At 41.5% G+C, this 21,768-nt stretch overlaps 1 protein-coding gene across 3 annotated transcripts in view; it reads left to right on the forward strand.

Annotated features, from left to right (window-relative positions):
- Positions 1-1,168: 1,168 nt before the first annotated feature.
- tspan9a (tetraspanin 9a) overlaps positions 1,169-21,768 on the forward strand; it is a 191,807-nt gene continuing 171,207 nt past the window's right edge. For all 3 annotated transcript variants that reach the window (XM_084364252.1, XM_084364253.1, XM_084364254.1), the window contains exon 1: positions 1,169-1,461. The gene's annotated coding sequence lies outside the window, so the exon portion shown is untranslated. The remainder of the gene's footprint in view (positions 1,462-21,768) is intronic.

The raw sequence follows: 21,768 nt of genomic DNA on the forward strand, positions 1-21,768 counted from the left end.
CCGAGGTCTCGCTAAAAACACCAGATTTTGTCAGCACAAACACGGCTGGTGATGTCCAAGGTCTTTTTAAAACCACTTGCTTTTTTCACCACAAATACAGCTGGACATGTCCCAATGTCCCGTCAAAAACAGCCGGATTTGTTGCCACAAACACAGCTTGACATGTCCCGAGGTCTTGTTACAAACACCCGGTTTTCTCACCACAAACATTCAAGATTCAAGATTCAAGATGTTTATTGTCATATACACAGCGGAAACACAGTTTGCACCGGGCAATGAAATTCTGTCTGGAAATGTCGAGAATATTTTTGTCGCCACAAATACGCTTTCACACCTGCAAATGTTGAAACGCAGTCTTGAACTGCAGTCAGTGGCTTCCCAGGGTAGTCAGGTAATCAACATGTGATGTGAAGGTGACATAAAACGTTTTGTAGAAATGTCAATACATAGCCTGTGACACATACAAATGTGAACATACCAGTGGTTTGCAGAGAGAAAGACTACACTTCCACTGTCTTGTGACAAACAATATTTCATAAATCCCCATGTTTTACTGTCTCCTGTGCTCTGCTCCTACAAAATATTAATTTGTGTGTTTATGTGCTTTACTTCAATCTGGCTGCAGCACAGTACGTCCCCAGAGGAACAGCTCGGCTTTAATGCCTTTATATTTACTTCGTCATACTCTTCACTCTGTTTAATCTGTTAATTAGGCGCATGGCAGAGAGAAAAGCCTGTGCATGTGTGTGATTTGGCCACATGAACACTGTGGTGTTGTCATGATAAAGTTCCCTGGCTGCTGCTGCTGTATTGATTCATCATGAAGTAATTAAATCAGACTTAGGGAGTGAAAAAAAAAAAGCCAAAATCCTGCTCAAGTGATGAATTTGTAGCTCATCATCAGCTTGTAACTCATAATTTCTATCCCTCCCCCCCATTATTCATTACCAAGTCACTGAATGCCACATTAGGCTACTCATAATATTTACATTAGCGTGGTCTCTGTGGTCAGCTGTCAAAACTGACTTTTCCACAACTGCCAAATTAATATGATATAGTTCGACCTCTGAGACTCATATTAATCAATCAGAGTGCTTTCAGTTTTATGGGCTCCCTGCCCCTGTGACTCTCACATAAAGGACCCTGACACGCCTGTAGGAGTCAGTAAGAGCCCTGTCTTCTTCCTCAAACTTCGTTTCCTCCTAAAGCAACCAGAAAACTCTGTTCCCAAGTCACCGCCGAGCACAGACGCACAGCGGCCACCGAAAGTTGTGAAGCCCGGTGTTTTCAGGGGAAGCAGAGCCCACAGACTTCTAGTTGTTGTGTTGTGTGGCAGGACGGAAGCGGAATAACTGGGTGAAGAGGTCCGAGTGGAAAGTTTGGGCTGAAGCTGCTGCTGCCGTGTGGAAGCTGCTCGGCAGTGGTTCGTGTGGAGTTACCTCAGAGGACCACGTTCAGCAGGTAAGACACTGGTTTCTCTGACGGTGTGTGTTCGTGTCGTGTCCATGTTTCTGCGTGACGTGATGACATCGGCGCTTTTTAGTGCCGCGTCCGACTTTAAACCGTGTGATGGATGAAGGAGCTCCGCGCTGCTCGTGTTTCACTGCCCCGGCACCTGAACGCCTCACATCCACTTCACTGGATGCTTCAAAATGAAACAACCACAGTGAAATGTCTCTATAATGACTGTCCGTGCTGACTTTGTGATATTTTTTTAGCTACTGTGGGAATATTATAATATAATGATGAGACTATAAGTGTAATTTATGACGATTTTGGCTGCTTGTTTTTGTCAGGGAATCATGAGTACATCCTATGCCTTAAGGCAAAACTTAGACCTCAGTCAAAGAAGTTAACTCACTGGTCTGTTCTGTCTAACCTACTGTATAAAAAATGTATAAGGAATACAAAAAATGAAGTTGTTCTTTAGAAAAATGACGTAAAACCCAAACTATCAGATAAAAGAGGCTTAAAAGTCACAAAGCTGCCTTCCATTTTCGGGACTTAGATTGACCTTTTCTACCAACATGGAACTGGTTCTGTTCCCGTTCTCGCACCTCGTTTTGAACCGTACGAAGCATTTCAACCCAAAAATGAATCGGTTCGGAACCAAAAAAAAGTTTGTCCATTATTTTAACAATTAACCAATTGATAATTTAGTTTATACAATGTCAGACATTGTGAAAGCTACACAACTTCCACATACCATCGGGTTATAAAGTTCTGATGGCTTGTTAGCAAAAAGTTTCCCTGAGCACATCTAACAGACACAGAGAAACATAAAACCCCAAAAATTAAATAAAAGAGGCTAAAAAGCCACGAAGAGCTGTCTTTGTTTTCAGGACTGAGATAGCCCTTTTCCACCAACATGGAACCGGTTCCATTCCTATTAGTCCACCTCATTTTTGAACTGTATGAAGCATCTCGACCAAAGCTACATTGGTTTGTTTTTGTTTTTTGTGTGTTATTTTTTTCCATTTTTTTGAACAATTAACTGATTGATCATTTAGTTCATATAGTGTCAGAACAATTGAAAAAGGCTCATCTCAGTGTGTCAAAGTAATGTCTTCTAATTCCTTCTTTTGTCCAACCACCAGTGAAAAGCCCAAATACTCCTGATTAACTATCATACATGACAAGAAGGCAGCAAATCCTTACATCCAAGCAGCAAATGTTTGAAATTTTGCTTCAAAAAATGACTGAAGCGATTTATTGATTGTGAAAATTTCCTGCCAATGATCGACTAATCGCTGCAGCTCCACTGAGCCATGTGTTGCTGTATGCGGCACAATGAAACACCCTGCGTTCTGAGCTGCCACATTTTGAGGTATGTGTTTCATTATAAGATGATCACGTAAGCGTGAAGGAATGTGAAGAATCAAAGCATAAATTCCTCTCAGTGGCAACAGCAAACGCCTCACACACCAATATGCTCATCATCACCGCTGCACCTCACTGATTGTCTCTTCCTTTAAGAGTTGTGCAGGGCATGTGTCTGAGCACAGACGCTCTAATGAGCCCAATCACCATGATTGTGTTTTTTTAGTAGTCACTCAGCATCACCTGATGTGGCCGGAAATTCAAACCTGATCTCTGAGGAGTAAAGCTTGTTTTTTCTTCGGTGTGGCCGGTGATGTTTCTCATCCTGAGTTTAATTTCCTCTGAGGTGTTGGCGAGCTGCTGTAAAGCAGAGTGCTGATTGAAAGTGAGAGGTGAACGATGTTTCGTGGTGCATCCCGATGTGGAGAGAGCTCCACGTGTTTTCCATAAAAACCAAAGTCGTAAATCCAGGCCTTGCAAAAACTGCAAGACAAGTTATTTTATTCTTGGCTTTGATTGATTTGATTAATCATTACGGTCTGACTTTAATTTATCACATGCTTTAGTTAAGATTGAATATCTCTCACCCACAGGCAAGTGTTGAAATCACAGTGGGCTTAATTTGAGGAAACTCATAGGGCACCTCCTCATCCATCATGGTAGTGGGGCCATATCAAAACAGCAGCTCTTCTTTGGGCTACCTCACATGCTGTTGTGGCACGCTGTGGATCATGTTTTATTCTGGTGTACGGCGGGGAGAGAGGTCTTGACCCTGCATTCTTGTCCTCTCACGCCCGCCGTGACCCCACCGTTGGGAAAAACTCTCCGCATTTTCTATTTAATTTCGATCTTGTGGTGAATTATTTTCTCCGCCTTCAGAGGGTTAACCGTCTCTAACCGCACAAATCTACCATAATCTACTTAATTACAAGCTAGGGTTTACAGTGGATTACATGTTTAAATGTTGGATTCACTCCCCAGTCGTTTCCACTCAACATGCCCACCAGACTGCTGCACTCAAAGGAGGAACAAATGAGCGGTTTGAGCCGTGTGTCACTGTGTTCAGCTCTTCAGCGAGGCCTCTGGTTTGCATAAAGAAACCAGCAGTGACATCAAACGTTGCTACCACCAGCTAACTTTCTCTATGACCAGTCTGAGTAACAATCATAACATTTGTCACGAGGTTTTTCTCTGGGACCCGCTGGCTGCTTCTCTCTGCTGCGGTAAACAAAAGCAGCAATGTGAGCCTCCGACTGTGTTTACTTCCTCAGCTCTCTCTGTCCCACACAGTCGCCACAGAGCTCGGCTCTCTGTGCCGTCCCTTCATGAAAGTTCCTATTCTCTGGGACGAGGGGTGGGGGGGGGCACGACCGTCCGTGCTGGTCAGATCTCATCCCGCCAGGCCTCACAATGGCCGAGCTGTGCTGCTATATCAACATTTATTCCTCTCTTGTCTCCCTCCTCTTTTTTTTTTTCTTCCCCTGCCACTTTTAATCACTTCCCTCTGGGCCAATCAGCAACAGGAAGAGCAAGGCTGTGCACCGCTGTCTTTGTCTGCGTGAGATATCGCTGGTTCTGTGCTGCTGACCAGCGGGTGCCATGACTCGCTCTGACTTTGCATCTAGTGTCAGAGAAGCCTGCTGCGTGGTCCTTATTTCAGTCTGCCCATCTTTATGTGTGCGTGAATGAGATGCAGATCAGATATCTAATTCCCGACCATTACATACACACCGTGAGCAGCACACTCTGTGCCTATAGTTTGACCCCTCTATGTGAATGGCAGGCAGTTGTTTACAGGGTCAGGATCCTGCCTGCTCGGGCTGAAGCTGCAGCAGATTTATTATTCCAAAGCTGAATTCATCGCATATATACGTGGGATCAGCCGGGGACAACTCATGTTTCCTATTACTTTTCCGAGGGGGTTTTTTCTTTCCCCATTCGGAACAGCTTGGATAAAATCAAGCCTTTTGTTTTTGTGCACGGATGAGTCGATCTGCAATATTTCGCCAAGACAATGGCAGAGCTACTGCCAAAGTGCAGTAGGTCTCCTGCCTTAGTTTAAACCGTTAATGCTGTACTGTGTGTAGCTGCTGAATTTCAATACCTCACCTAACTCAGTGTGTGCACGTTAGAGTACATGCCATCCATGCATGAAATCTTTGCAGTAAACGGACATGTGGAGGTCTTAACATCTCTGCTTACACACTATGTCATGGAGCTCTGTGTCCGCGCAGAGTGAGATTTGTAACCGCACACTTGTTGACTTTAGCTGGCAGGGCTTCCTCTGCTGACGGCCTGTGTAGTTACAGCCCGTGCCGGTCGCCTTTGTCTATGTTGGTGAGCTGATGTGTGGGAATTTTTTTTTCAGGAGCCACCAATGGTGGAGACATCAAGAGCATCACGTGCCACATGTTTCTATGATGATGTTGCAGAGTAAAGGTTCTTTAACTTTTTTCTGTCATGCCACCCTTCAGAAGGTATTTTCATTTAGCCAAATAATTGGACAAATTGAAAATTGTGACCTGATGACGGTGCTCGAGGAAAAAATAAAGAAATGACCAATGATGATACAATTTATCCTGAGGTGATAAAAGAATGGCTGTACCAACCTTCATGGCAATTCATCCAATAATTATCAAGACATTTGGCTAAAAGCACAGCGATATTACTGTAATGGTCATGCTGACTTTAAGGCAAAAAGAAAAATGACATAATGCTGCTGTAAAGGCTGCATTATAGTAAAGTGGTGTCATTTTCTGAACAGAACAGACTGTTCTACTCGTTCTTATACCCACTTAGTCATTATAACGACATTGCTGCTGATTTTTTATCAAATAATCTCATTGTGATAATAATTTGTGAAAGTAGTATGACTAGTAATAGTCGTCCCTACAATCATCTGTGAAAGACTTGAAATATCACTATTATTTTAAGGCCATATCACCCGGCTCATCAACAACTCAAAAGCACAAACTGACCCGCAGCAAAATAGCAGATAACAGTTGCGTCCTTGTGTGTGTGTGTGTGTGTGTGTGTGTGTGTGTGTGTGTGTGTGTGTGTGTGTGTGTGTGTGTGTGTGTGTGTGTGTGTGTGTGTGTGTGTGTGTGTGTGTGTGTGTGTGTGTGTGTGTGTGTGGCCATTTCTGTTTTTATGACAGAACATGAACTTCACTCGTGGCGAGCTTCTCCTGCCTGTCAGATGTTGCTGCACTGAGTCTTTTGTGCTCTCAGTATTAGTGGCTTGGGGCAAAAACACATTTCTCTTCACTACCAACTTATTTATACAAACACCGAGCTATGGTGGAGCTCAAATTGCAACTCCAGCTCGCTTTCTTTTAGGTTTTGTAGGACTGAATGATTTTCTTAAGTGGAGGAGACAGTGAGCAACTGGTTGTAATTAATGACATTTTGATCCTGTTGAATCACGGGAACTGCCGTACATATGTTCCGTGTCCATGAATCATTTTCTAGCTAAAACCAGTGTTGTAAGTCATGGTGACTGTCAGAGCTGAGGGCTGAAGTGTAGACTTTCCTTTTAAAGGGAATGGCTCACATTACAGTGGCCATATTTTATACTTGACGGACAGTGTTGATTTTATTTGTCATTAGTTACTTTAAATTTGGAAAGGATTTCCGTTTCATTTGACTGGGCTCATACTGTATTTGACTCATGTGGCCTGTTAAAAATACTCTTAATGTCTCGGTCTGTAGCTGGGTGGATCTCATTACTCGCTCCAGACCATTTTGACCATTATATGTAAGCGATGGCTCCAGTGACTATAAAGAGGACTTTGATCATTGAATATCTGAGAAATGCTGTACATGTAAATGCTGCAGTGTCTCAGCTACGAGCAATTAGACTGTATTACTGCACTGTAAAAAATGTGACAGTTTATTCAGTCATGATCCGGGAGAAAGAACAAAGAGTCTCAGCTGTGAACAATTCAGAATCGTTGGCATTGAGATTATATTGAATTAGATTGCAGTATTGTTTTTGGAAATGTCACTTTAATTCGTCACCACAGGTTTGTTTCACAGGAGGGGGAATAAAAACACATCCAATACTTATGATTTAGTGTCTGATATTGCCTCCAGCTCAGTGATTTAGCCTTAAAACAAACTGAAGGCATACTGAGGAAACAATGAGTTCTGCAGCCTGTAACATCTAACCTGTGGAGACCTCAACTGTCGGCATAGAAGATGATAATCCTCACAATACTTTACAATATACTGTCATTTAAAGGTGCAATATATAGGAAGTTGGGTAAAAACTTAATTCAAATTAAAAACAGAATATGAAGGAATCACAATTTTGATGTTATGACATCTGTGTATTGTGTTGCGCAGCTTGTTTGGCATGCTAACCAGCTAGCCCAGACTCGGTCCAAGCAAAAAAGCGCGATTTCCCGGGTATGAAAATACTCAGATCTTCCGTGCTGTGTGACCCATAGAGCGTTCACACTAGAGACTTCTGCCGACCGAGCCTGCTAACTTTAGTTTAGAGCCTGGTTAACTTGTATAACGGACCAAATATAATAATGGACCAAATGGATCAAGTTATGATAGTGGAACAGGTTATTTGGCGGGGGTTGTGATGCTCAAGAAAAATTATCCAGCATTTTACAGATGCTTCTTTCCCAATATAAGCTTATGGGAAAAAGTCTTTCAGGGCCCCAGTGTTTCACGTGACAATGTAATTACACAGTTTGGCCACTGCGAAAACTGGCTTCAAAGCCTGGCGCTCTTCCTGGGGGCTTGTCTGAGCTCCCAATCTGGACTGCTAGCTGCACGATTAACTAGCTAACTAGCTAACAGCAGCTACAGCTGGCAGCAGTTAGCGGTCACAGGTGGCCAGTACTTACATATCGCACTTCTAAAAGTACAATATCACAAACTGCAGCTGCAAAAATGCTCACAGGGTTGAATCAACCTTTTGACGAGGGTCCACAATTCATGCAAGTACTTTTTAATACAGGACTCTTGTATGGTCAGGGTTTATTTTTACATAAAACTCATGCCGCTATTTGTGTTTCTCAGTATTTAGGAGTAGGGTTGGTATTTATTTTTTTATAATTCTGTGACCAGAAGCGTTTGTTTTGGGAGGATTAACACCGTTATGTGGTGTGACAGAGGCTGGCATCAATCACAGCTGTTCAGATGTGCTCCTCTTATCCTCTTTCAAGGCAGTGCTCTCCTGTATACAACAATACATACGACTGTTTTGTAACCGAAAATCACAATAGGAATTATTTTCTGAGGGGGGATGCCAGGTGCTAATACTGTCCATGAGAATCCACGGGTGCCACCAAAGGTAAATGTGATCGTTTTTTATTGAATGATGTTTGTGTGTAATGATGCACATCGACAACAGGCACATTCAGCTTGACCTTATTGTGATCTGGCTGCTGCAGGAGACATGAGGCCCTGTGAGGGAGAGCTTTCAGATATCACTCGCAGGACTGTTTGTGTTCTGATGTCTCGCTGTGTGGCTATTTGCATGGCGCTGTGTGAAATACCGTGCCACTATGGTGGGCACAAAATCACAGACTTTTATGTAAATTGTTGTTTTTTTTCCCTTTCAGATTTGTGTATAGGAAAGGGCTACATGTCTTAAAAGACAGAATAAACACTCCGACTATGCCCATCAAATCAAAGGCTGCAGATGAGAGACCTACCTGTGTGGCCACCCATCGACAGCCAACAGGGAAACCAGTAATCCTTGACAACAAAATTACTACCACACCTTTCTCTGCACCTCCCACCTCAATCCATTCACTTTCATGGTTAGGCACAAAAATGCAGAGTGTGTGAAGGTGGAAAAAGGGCCTGTGCTTGTTGGAGCACTTTTGCCAGTCTGCCATGTCATGTACAGTTTACTCTTCCAGGAAAAAAGAGAGCAAACCTACAACCACTTTTTAAAAAAATGTTTTTTTTTACTAAGTATGTTGGAGAAGAAATGTAAACTCAGAATTGTTATATTTACAATATTAATGAGGTAATAATGCAAACTCAGAAATATTTATTTTCTTCCATTACTGAATAAACAAGCTGTTCTCAGAGGAAAACAAGTTCCCAGAACACTGTTTGAAGGTGGCAGGGTCTGCCAAATATAAACAAAGTAAAACAATATGAAATTGTGTTGTCCTTTAAGGTCAGTTTGGTTATTCAGTTTATTCAAACATGAAAATAAAGAGTTTGTTTATTCAGTTTGTTTAGACAAATTCAGTCAGTGAAGATCTTTCTCTTCTGATTAAAACTTCTTCCCCAGAACTACAGCGTGCACCTTGAATAACTGACCCCGACAACCAGCCACTCAGCCTGTTTGTTGTGGGTAGTCGAACATCTTTTGATTTCACTTTGAGAAGCACTCTGAGTTGCAACAACTTAAATGTCCTCTGACAGAAAACAAAACAGAGAAGGGAAAAAAAATCAATTGTACATTTCCTATTCTGCCACCTTTTGTTGGCGCAGCTTCAGGGGCAGCCCCTGCTGTCCTGTCTTGTCTGGTCTCCTAAATGCTTGTTGATACAATAAAAAAAAAAAGAGCCCGAAAGAGTAATTCGTTACCAGCTTTGATCCTGCCCTGATTAATTGTACACAAGGGAGCCTCATTGGCAAGGCAGAGCCAGCTCTCCTCCTGCCTCAAGCCAATGCTGTAATCAAAAGCACCTTTGTGAGTCACTACAGAGGCTGCTGCCTCTTGGATTGAGCCCTTACCATGGAAACTCTTTTAACATGATCCTCTCTGCTTGAGATGCTTACTGGGCACCTTATTGGTGACATACTGTTTTGAACTTGTCTTCATTTCATGCGTGGCAAATCATAATTTAGGGGAAAGGTCATAAATAAGTGATGCGTCCATTTCATTTATACAGCGTATATGAGGGGAAAATAAACTTCAGTCATTTAAGACCATAAATTAGATACTATATTACTATATTAGAATGTATAAACCACAATTTCCAATAATGCCACTAGCCTCTATGCATACACAAACTTTTAATAGGCTATAACATGATGCAACAAGCATTGGAAGACATAAGCACTGAGGTGAATTTCTTTGGTAAATGCCTGCTGTAAATTCAAGGTTGTGGTACAAACACTTTTAGTTCTCTATATTAATCTGCCAACACACTGGAGACTGAGGAAAGCTTCTCACCGTGCTGCCAAATGATCCGTTATAATGATACAGTAAATTTAAAGATCACAGATGGACATAAAATATATTCGATGGAGTTATTTCAGCGCATCTGGAGCCGCATGACATTGGTGGCTGCGTTTTCTGTGGCATCTCTATACCATCAAGGGGATATCGGCTTCCATCTCATGGATCATTTGCTTTTCAATTTCACTGATTGGTATTCATGTCATGTTATGGCGAGCTGAACGTGTGTTGAGATCATACATGCTTCGGCACCTCTTTGTCGGTTGACTGTGTCAGAAAAATCTATGCTGTTACATAGTCTTTCCAAACCTTCAGAGAGAAAGAAACACCAGAGAGAGCTACGTTTGATCAAATATCTTTTACTTGCAGCAAGGGGAGCAATCATACACAGTTACAGGTTGTAAGGCTGTTTCCGCAGATCTCCGCAGAATTATGTTAATATCAGTCTTTTATAACTCTGGATACAAAAGTCACGCCCAATGCCAGATGACAAGTTTTCACAATACATGCCCTTACTGTATGTGTCTCATCTCCTTATACAGACTTTTCACAATCTTGCACAAGTACATGCAAATTACACATTCAGCAAACAAGACAGTCTCACAAGTTGTCTGTCACATTGGGTCAAGCAGGGTCAAATATAGACAAGAGTTTAACAAGTATTTCTCCATCATTTCCCTCCTGTTTAAACTCTTCACAATCACAAAGCATTAGTTGAATATAATGTCATTCACTTCATCAAATAAGTTTCCTGTATTTTCACAAAGCCACAAACAATTCGAAAGGCCGAGATCACAGAAGGACATGTCAAACAGTAACTAGTCATTCTTATACAGGAGCACGATTTGATGGTGATTACAGATAACACATCGGTGTTTAGCAGTATGATCAGATATTGTCCATCACTTAGGTTTGGCCAACCTGACGTGCAGTGACAACCCCATCTTCTGCCATACCAATAGTAATGAATGCAATGGATATTACGCAGTGTTAATCCTGAGGCGTGTTTATAGCTCCTCTCAATTCTCACCCTCCTGAAGCAAGGTTTTCTCCCATTCAAGAGTGCGATCCGTCGATATTGGCGGTGCACCAAGTCTTTACACAGAGCTGTCATAGTACTCAGTACTCATTTCTTTCTAATAGGCGCACTGCTAGTTGCTGTTAGCACTATTTGCAGACAAAGCAGGAGTCCTATCAGTCCCATGTTTAAACAGTGCGAGTGTTTTCTCTGTTTCTTCACTGGTTTGAGACAGACAGATCTCTATACGATCCGCCTCCCTTTGTAGCCAGACTTCCACTCACACCTTTAACCTGTGACTGATACTTCCACCTTACTCTGATAGCACGTGTTGCTTTTTACAGTGTGTGTGTTATGTATCCACGTCTGTCTTTCTTTATTTTTTTACAGCAGTGGGTGTAGTTAGCAGTACCTGATATGGACCTTCCCACTTAGGACTCGTCCAGTTTTTCTTCTTGATTACCTTCACAAAGTCTCCAGGTTTCAATGGCGGTACCTGTTCTGAGGTTTCTAGTTCTGGAATGAGATTAGCTTCTGTTACTTCTTTACTTTTAAGCATTTTTCTCATGTGCATTAGTAAGTTATCCTCTGCTTGATCTGTTGGTGTCTTATGGAGCACTAGATCAGGGATTACACATCTTCTGCCAAAAATTACTTCAAAAGGAGTTAGACCCTGTGCTGTGGGTGTGATTCTCATTTGGTACAATACTAGTGGCAAACAGTAAATCCAGTTTTTCCCTGTTTCCATCATCATCTTCCTCAATTTAGACGTTTAGATCTAGTTGAGATCGTTGTCTTTCCACCAACCCTGCACTCTGTGATTTTTTATCTTTATTTGCAAGTTTTCTCCTATAATTTGTACTATCCTGTTCACAAAATGAGCTCCATTGTCACTATATATTGTTTCAGGAATGCCAAATCGCTGTATGACCTCTCTGCATAAGGCTATTGCAACTGTCAGTGCATCAGGACTCACACATGGAAATGCTTCCACCCATTTGGAAAATGCATCGATGATCACTAAACAGTATTTCTTGCCTTCACATTTGTTTAGTTCAATGAAATCCATGTGTATAACCTGAAATGGGTATTCGGGCACCGGAAACTTTCTCCTGGTCTGTCTTCATACGCCAGCTTCCTGGTATTTTGCTGGATTACCTCCCATTGTTCTACTTGTCACTCATCCCAGTGCACTTTATATTTATCCTTAAGACCCGGTCGTCACCGTGAATTCAGTTTGTTTACGCTACAAATTCTGAAAAAAAGCAGCCAACCAGCAGTGATATCCTTAAGAGACCCTTGTCTCCACTTGGTTCCACTCGGCCCTGAGTTGACCCCGAATCCAGCGGTACAATAGCTTAATAGGAAAAAAACACCTTTTCTTCCTTTTAGCTCTGGCATTCCCAGAACCCGGTATTACTCTGCCCTGAATTGGTCCGAGTCACCCAACTATCACAATGATCAACAGAAATCCAGCAAAAATAACTATTCACAATAATAGAAAACAAAAGTCACAGAGAAAATACAAGTTACAGTACTGTTCAAAGCCTTAAAATTGCTTCAGTGAAAGGCAAAATAGAATAGGTTTCTGGATCTGTAAACAACACGGGTTTTGACAAGTCTTCCATGTAAGAGCTACCATTAGCTGCTTTAACAAAAATGTTCTGTCTTGAAGGCTTCAAAAATGGAGCACAACTCGGCCTGAGATATGTTTTTGTTGCTCCTGTGTCACACAAGAAGTTGATCATTCTTTCTGCTACATTTAACACAACCTCTGGCTTGCTCTCTAAACATGCAAATGCTGTATCTAATCTTAACACTTCCTGTTCTTCACTTCTCTCTTCTATTCTCATAGCCTGCTCTTGGCTTTGATCAGGGTCAGGGGTTCCGACTGGATAGTCATGCTTGATTTTGCGGTCCACCCCACTTCCCCCTAATCTACCTTTCCTTTCAGGGCAATCTCATGCCCAGTGTCCTGACATCCCACATACATAACAAATATCCCTGTCTCTTGGCCTATGTCCTCGGCCTCTGAATCCTCCTCTGTAACCCCCTTTCCCTCTATAGTTATATCCTTCTCTGCTCTCGTTTCAGGGGTATGAGGGAAATTTGCTTTTGAAGCTCACTGGCCCCACCATTGTAACCACTGGCCCAGGAATCGATCCCCATAATAACGAAAAAGAACAATTTGATTTAATAACATTAATTTTAATACTGCAGTACTAAGGTCAAAAAGTGCAAATACATAAATCAAAAGTGCAAACAGTGCTGCATTACTCAAGCACAATCAGTTCTACCTCCATCTCCTCCTCAGTTGGTTGATTTTTGCGCCCCCCTCCATGTTGCAGGGCGTTTTACTTGACACATGCTAAAAATAAGATAAGATTTACAGCCTCACCCCACACCATGTTCTCTAATGATGATCTGAACAGCTGTTCTATTCACACTTAAAATGTTTTTTGTCTTTTCAATGTAATTTTCAATCTATGAAATCAATCTTTGCCTTTTTTTTGCCAAGCTTCTCTCAAGTTTTACTCTTTCAAATAATCAACCATCTACAGAACTTTTCAGTACGCTATTTTTCTACTTCTTCTTCTCATCATCATATCATAAATTATTATTATTATTAATAATATTGTTTAAAGTGAGCCTCTTATCGTTTAACAGAAAAATACATCATACAAACAGCAACTTTTGCAGCCTTGTCAGTGTGATGGCGAGTTATCACCTTTCTGTCATCACTAACATGCTGTTAATAATCAAAGAAGCTCTGAGGCTTTGTTCTATATGTTATAATACAAGATTTAAGCATTGAGCTACAATCAGGTAACATTCATGATTTTGTACAGTCAAACTAACCAAAAACTTCTTATTGATCATTATTATAAAGTTTCAGGGCGTTCCTGTAACCATGGTAACTCGCGGTGCCAGAGGGGAGGGAGAGACGCTGAATGAAGCCGTTCACACAGATGCACTGCAGACAAAGTCCAGACTATAGTTGTTATTTCACACATGAAGCACACAACAGGAGACTCTCCGTGTCAGACGAGTTCTCACGAGCTGACTAAACTCAATTGATAACGTAGCAGTGTGACGAGTCCTTGCTAGCTAAGCAGCTAAACTTTAGCGCCGCTCCGTGTTGAGATCCCGCCCTGTGTGGGTCACTACACTGTCATTGGTCAGGCGCGCACACGCTGTTAACGATACAATTGGCTGTAGAGTGCGACAATCTGTCAATCAAAATCAGCCAACAGTTCTTCTCCGATCTACATTGATCTCACAAGTCGCCTCTGTTAAGTTTGAATGACGGAACAGCATGAGCCCATTTTTCATCTAATTGTTTGTAGTACTACGTTCCTCCTTTGTTTGTACAGAGTTACTTCAACTGGCAACACGCGCAATCATTTCAAGGTTCTTCAGATCTGATGTCTGATGTTTTCTTACCTTACCGATATATACAATATGTTGTTTGGCAAGTTTGGTACAGGTATCCATTGACCCAATTCACACAATGGCCATTTTGCTGTGACATCATGCTCAGGGTGGGAAGCTTGAATGCTGGGATCATGTTATGCTGCTGTGTTACCGGTTTCGGGTCTCAAAAACTTAGGGAATCCGACAAATTGGTAACATTTCATCACTTATCTGTTGAGTAGCAACTGAAAAGTTACTGGACAGTGAAAATATGGAGGGATATCTAGCCATATTTTGAGGTAAAACTACATATATGATAACCCTTTAGCTAACAGCAATGTTAGTTAGGAAGTGGTTGAATGCTAACGTTAGCTGCTGTCTAACAGAAGCTAATGTGTCATTAAATATGCTGTTTTACCTTGAAAATTGGCCCCATGTCTCTCCGGATTTCCACCATCCATTGTCTGCCAGTTGCTGATCTGAAGAAGTGAAATGATAATGATTTGTCAGATTCCTTATCTTTGTACAGCTTGCAATCTGGAACACAGCGGTACCACAGTTGAGCTTCCGACCCTGAGCGTGATGTCAGAGGAAAATGGCTGCTGTGTGAAAATGGTCAATGGTGCCAAAGGATAACTTCTACAATGACTTCTGTGATCCTCTTGCTTTTCGTATAGCGCCACCATCCGGTCAGAATGTTGATTTCTCTAAAACGTGGCCAAATTACTCAAAAACAAATGATAATCCATCAACATCAGCTTTGTGTTTTGCGCTAATTAGCTATTGTTAGCATGCCAACACGCTAAACTAACATGGTGAACATGGTAAATATAAGTACTTAATATCAGCATGTTAGCGTTGTCGCTGTGAGCATGTTGGCATAGCAGACGTTGGCATTTAGCTTACAGAGGCCATATTATGCTATTTCCAGGTTCATACTTTTATTTGGGAATCCAAGTAGACTAGGTTTACATACTTTAATTTTCAAAAAACACACTATTCTAGACACATGGTGCATTGCTGCAGCATCCCTTTTCACAGTGTGTCTTGAACCTCCGTTTTAGCTACGGAGTGAGACATCTGGCCTCTGTTCAATCTTTGGTGTGAGTTGCACCTGCGCATCACTTAACGGGCAGGATGTAGCCAATCAGAGGCTGAGTAGGGCGGGTCATGCTGAGCAAGGTAGTGTGATCTAAAATAACGCCGCTACAGCAGTAGCAACTGTATATATATATAAATATATATATATTCATATAACGGCTGTTACATAGTGACAAACACAAGTTATGGAAGTAAAGGCTCGACTCCAAACGAGGCGTTTCAGGCATTGCAGGAGCCGTGATTTCTGTGGGAGAGAGTAACTCCCTTTAGCGTGGACTTTTTCACTTTGCAGACCTTTTACATGCACAAAAATGCTACATAACACAATAAAGGAAATGCTGAAACCCCCAAAAAGCATGATATGACCTCTTTAACGCATTACTTACAGTGTCACCAGCATGGCCGACTTACTCAGCTGAAAACGGATGTCCTTGAATGCCCCCTATAGATGTCAGTTCATGTGTCCTCAAAGGCTTGTGTGTGAAATCTTTTTGATTAGGAGACACAAAGAGGTCACAAGCACGAAACAGAGAATTTGAGTCTTAAAATGAAAGAATCTGATGACTGACGTGTTTATTTACCCAGTGGACGGCTGCAAGCATATCCTTTAGCAAAGCTCACACATCCTGTAGCTTCTCACCTCAGAGACACAAGACACATTTTGACAAGTATGATGCTCCTAAGTGTAGGTGACAGTTTAACCTTTTAATGTCAAAAAATGAGGCTTGGTGTGGATGTTTGATAGGTGTGATATTTTCACCTTGTCATTACGGTTGACATGTTTTGACACTTGATGAAAAAAAACAAAAAACCTTAGGGAATGAATCCATTTCCCCAAGATTAACTTGAGTTTATTTTTATCTACGTCCTGTTATTTCAAGATGGTTACAATGGTTTTCCAATTTCCTGCTGTGTTATTTGTATTTACACAAAAGCTACAGAAAGCATTTCATGTTTATTTAAGAGAAGTGAAGTATTTTTGCTGTGGTCCACTAACTGCACAATAGGCAAAACAGGCAGTTTGGGGATTTTTCTAGGTCTTGGCCTGAAACTGCTTGGACAAAGAAAGGATGCACTTCAGCCCTACAGCTTAATTTGCGTATCTCCTAACAGATTGTTGATTGTCTTTAATTATTCCGGCATGTGTGACTGGGTTTTTGAGTGTTGATCATGAGTTATTAAATGTTCTTGAAACAGTCTGAGCCCAGTGAGAGGAACTAGACTTTGAAAAGAAGTGAGTCTACCATTGTTTTGTGAATTAAGACTTAACAGACTAAATCCTCCCTCCAGCTGACACTTAACTGAATGTACCCACAGTCTTCAAAAACCCCAAGCTGAACTTTTTCAACCAGACATAAGCCTAAACCCTGAGGCACGGACACCTCACACTTCAAATGTCCTCAGTGGTTTCATGCCTAACTTAATTGGAATGCCACGTCATCCAAAATGTACGTATACATTCCATCTTTTCAGTTGCTTACAGCCTATTTTTTTGTATTTCTGGGTGTTCAGAAAAGAGAAGTGGATGCTGTCGTTTGCTGTTATTTGCAGGAATGCATTCAAGTCTCAGAATGAGTGCTATTTGAGGAGTAGTGAAGCTTTTCGATCGAGGGCAGCGAACCAGAGCATTGTGTTGAGTAACTGGTGCTTTCTCCACATTGTCGTTGCAAAATGAGATTCTTCAGCCAAGCATGCAGGGATACCGTATACAAAAAACAGATACAGCACGGCAAATTGCACCTTTAATGCTCATGCTAGACAGGCTCTCAGTGTGGTGCTGTGTTAAGGGGAATGGAAATGACTGCCTACGCTACCTGCTGAAGTCTACTTGAGCCTTTTGCCTTTTTGCCAAGGACATTTAGAACATCTTTATACCATGCTCACTTACCCAGGATGGTTGTAAATGGTTGGCTCAGCAAACAATACAGCTCTCTCCCTCTGTAAAACAAGAACATTCGAGTGCAGATATTTGAAAGCTCCACTTGAGGAGAATTTGCACAATCTTTGCTGAAAATAGAGGTCACGGCCACTGCCACTAAGCCTCAGTATCGGAAAAAGATGCAACATCATTTCAATAAACTTGGCTGTAGTTCAAGAGCTATCAATATTACTCTTCTTAAGTAAGAGTGGCGGGATGCTGCAGTGCATTGTAGTTACTTGGGCTGCCAAGGACAGCTTCAAGTTAGAGTTAATTTACAATGCGTATAGCTTCATACAGTACATTTTTAAAATACTAATTTGTCTGTCTTAAACTTTGAGCCAAAAGAGGTTGTCAAAGTAGCCTAATATCCACAACGACCCATCCCTTTTAAAATGCAGAACTAGCTAATAATGAGCTAGTGAAGTGATGGGTTTGCAGGAAAAGCTGCTGCTTTAGCCTTAATTCTCCAGAGGTCCCAATTCACAGCGTTTTGGAAGGTAACCATTAAAGATTACTGTCATATGTTAAGATCGGTTCAATTTGAATATTCCAGTTGTTGTTATTTAGCTAGTAGCAATGTTTGGGATCCCACATATCGATTAGATTCCCTAACAGGGCTGAGTGACCTAGCTAGCAGCTAACCGAGCAAGAGCGAGCAATGCTGTCATGCTAGGCTACAGACATTGGCATGAGAGAAAGTCTCATGTTACCAGACAACAGTCAAGTTTGATATTGATGTAGGGCTAACTCGTGAAAATAACATGGATTTGTCACAGAAGCCATTTTGACTTGTAGTAGGAGAAGAACAGGTGGAGTTCATAACAGTAATGATGGCTCCACTCCATCGTTACGGTTATTAATTACACCTGTGCATGTCCTGCTGTGTCAGGCCATAATGCTGGGAAAAATGAAGCTCGGCTAAAGCTAGCCGAAGCTATCATTTCAGCTAATGACATGTGGCGTAGATTGAGAAATCTGATGGCGTTACTGTCTGGTTCTGTTAAAGGGGATGAAAACAAGCATCAGTTAACTGCTGTGTGAATGGACGAGTTGAGAAAAATATAATTGACGTGAAGGTAAGGTATGGTCATTATGACTTTGGATCTTTTGTGTCATTTACAGTGCCATCTCTTTCTGTGCAGAACTATAGGTGACTACAAGTCCCAAAGTTTCTGTTAATTCCCTGACATGCAGCTGTAACTTCTGAGGAAGTTTCCTAGAAAAGAGTATCCTAATGAGATTCCTTAATCCCTTATTGACTCAACACATTTAAATACAGTTGAAATAATTAACTCATAGACAGAAAAATGAGCCATTGTCAAGAAAAAATACCAAACTCGTGAGGATTTCCTGCGTTTTCTATGATATGTGACGGTAATCTGAAATTTGGTTCCAGGACATACTGTATAAATCCGTGAAAAATTCCCTTACGTGATTTGCAGGGCTAGAGTTACTCATGCCTCTAAGACACAGGTTTTGCTGGCAGGCGTGTGATACACACAGGCGGTCCTTGTTCTCCCAAACCTGGCCCACAAATTGCTTGGCACTTGTTGAAATGATGCAGTCTGCTTGACCCATGAACCTCTTCCCTCCTTCCCTCTTTACCTTCTCTCCGAACACCACTGGAGGGCGGTAACACAGGACCTCTCTGCCCCCTGCTCTGAGCTTGTTTGACACCTGCATTCACATATTTTGAGAGAGCCCGTTTAACATGCAAATTAGATGGACTCTAGGAATGCATGCTGAATGGACTGGCTTATTCTTAACTCACTGAGGAAGCAGTTTTCAGGTTCACGATTGGGGCTACAAATGGAAAACCAGTGAACTGTGTGAATGTACTTATTGTGGGTGTGAGGACACTTGATGAAGTTTGGGGTGAGACTTTCAGATACGTATTGTTATTTTGAAGGAGAAGCCACAGCAGGTCATGCAGGGTGACGCTGGTTTCTACCTGAACTTTGTGAAAGTTCTGGACAGAGTGAGGTATTATTGCTTTTAGACACTGTGGTCAGGAGTTAAGTCTCAGTGCAGCACTTGGAGGGATACACCTGCTAACATCTGACATTTGTCTTCAGTGGGAATGGACACAATCGGCTTTCATTTCAAGTCAAATGACAGTAATCAGAGGTGTTCGGCTCCATCTCCAACCAACAGTAATGCAAACATGACAAATTACAAATTTTCGCCCCTTTCCGGTGCGATGCTATGATGCGCACTGAAGTTTCCTTAACATTGGCACATAAATACTTTTCTATCCATCTGCGTTCAAGAAGTACTCATACATTGTAAAGTCTGGATTAATTTTAAAGAGAGACTGAAGTAAAAGATACCAAACACCTGTACTTAGAAACTAGTGGAAACTGTGCCTTCAAACATGCTGTCATGACTTCTGTAAGGTTGTGATGTCACTACTACACAGTCACCCCCATCAGCCCAACCCAGATGGCCGTGGTTGCAAAAACACCAGCAGAGCAGATGCAAAAGCATGGTGGGCGGTCCCTGCTCAGTCCTGTGAGAGCTGACCAATCAGAGCAGACTGGGTTTTTGAGGATGGGGGGCCTTAAAGAGACAGGGACTAAAACAGAGCATTCGGACGGAGGGCGAATAAAGGTGCTACAATAATGGACAGAATGCTTTGACCATTAAAGCTTGTAAACATTTTCTAGTAGACACCCTTAATGCAAGTATGAACATGAAAATGAGCATAAATGGGACGTTTAAAATCTTTTTCTGTTTGCATTGTGTTAGGTTTCTTCCCAGACGGGGGTAATTGTACAAAGCCTTGTATACTGTAGTGCTCTGAAGAATCCAGACTGACTGTTGCTCTCCAGGTTTTATGAGCAGGAGATTGCCTGTAAGCATGAAATTGTCTCCATGGCAGGCAGGCCTGTTTAATTGTATATCAGAGATATTTGATTTCCTTTATGACCGTGAAGCCTGAGAAGAGATAACATTAGCAGGAGTGTGTGCGGTAATTAGTTTTCTTTCAGCTGGTTGACTTTCACACTTAAGAATCTCCTCTTGATATTTCCCTCCATGTCTCATAGAGCTTCCATGCTAATTAAGTATGGAGCACACACTGATCCTTCCCATGAAATGACAAACAAATGCCCATTCCTGGTGCTTAAAGGCTAATCCATCGTTGGCGAGGCAGAGTACTGTTCATGTAAGAGGATGTATAATGTTTACAGGTATTTTCACTAACTTCTATTTCACACTCAAACTGTGAAAACTCCTGTAAACAATCAAAGGAAATAACTGGTGTCATGAACGACGCTAATGTGCTGAATCATATCCAGGTTTAGCACAATAGTCCCCTTGTCAAACCCAGTTTCCACTGCTGACTGAGGCTTGTTCTGATGAGTGGGTTTGTGGTAGAGTCAGGCTGCTGTTAGAGCCTCACAACCCTGTTGTAGGGCTGACTGAACAATGTGGTTGACGTGTAATGCTGAGAAACAGACTCATTAGTGAGGGCTTTTAACATCTTCCCCATCCCTCATGGGTAATCAGTGCACCATAATAATTCATTAAGTCAGACCTGACACATAACTTGGCCCCTCTTGACTCATGGTAACTGTTAATGTCCTGTTAAATCAATAGTTCTCATCACTGTGTGCATACATGTTCCCATTTACTAAATAGGCTTTGTGTTAAATGCGCCTGTCATTTGGCTGCATTCCATGCTCAGTGAATTCATACATATGTGATCTACTGTATAGGTCTGTGTGTATCCATATCAATGAGGTCTCGATGTATTGACCTCTGAGGCATGCACATCACTTCTCTTATTCCAATCCTATGAAATGTTTCAGAGGCCCTGCATAGAAATCCTAAAGCTCTGTTTAAATAGATACTTAATCAACATTATCTTAAACATTTTTCCTCTAAACAGTGTGCAGGTTCAACAGTCTAGATGATTTTTCCAACACACTCACCACAGATGCTTCTTATTAACATCTTACACACAGATTTTTTTAATTTGGTTTGCTGTTTTTTCCAAACAGGTTATTCTCATTAGGGCCCATGTCTGTTTCAAATTTGTATTTGTATTTATTTTCTTATAATAAAAACTTATTGACACTTAACGGATTGGTCAGGGATTAATCGCTACAAGAAAGAAAGTAGTAAAAAACAATATGGAGGCAAACATTTTGTGACAATATAAATCAGTTTGTGTTTGTTTTGAAAAGGGCAGCTATTATTCTTTTATATGGATGATATTGTGCACTATAAAAACAAACATAAAACTGAATGATAGCAACGGAAATATAGTAAAAATATTTCTGCTACATCAAACGAAAATCTCTTTTCATTGAGTTGTGTAGCAGAA

Source organism: Pagrus pagrus (assembly GCF_965226575.1).
Source record: "Pagrus pagrus genome assembly, chromosome: 10".
Taxonomy (NCBI): Eukaryota; Metazoa; Chordata; class Actinopteri; order Spariformes; family Sparidae; genus Pagrus; species Pagrus pagrus.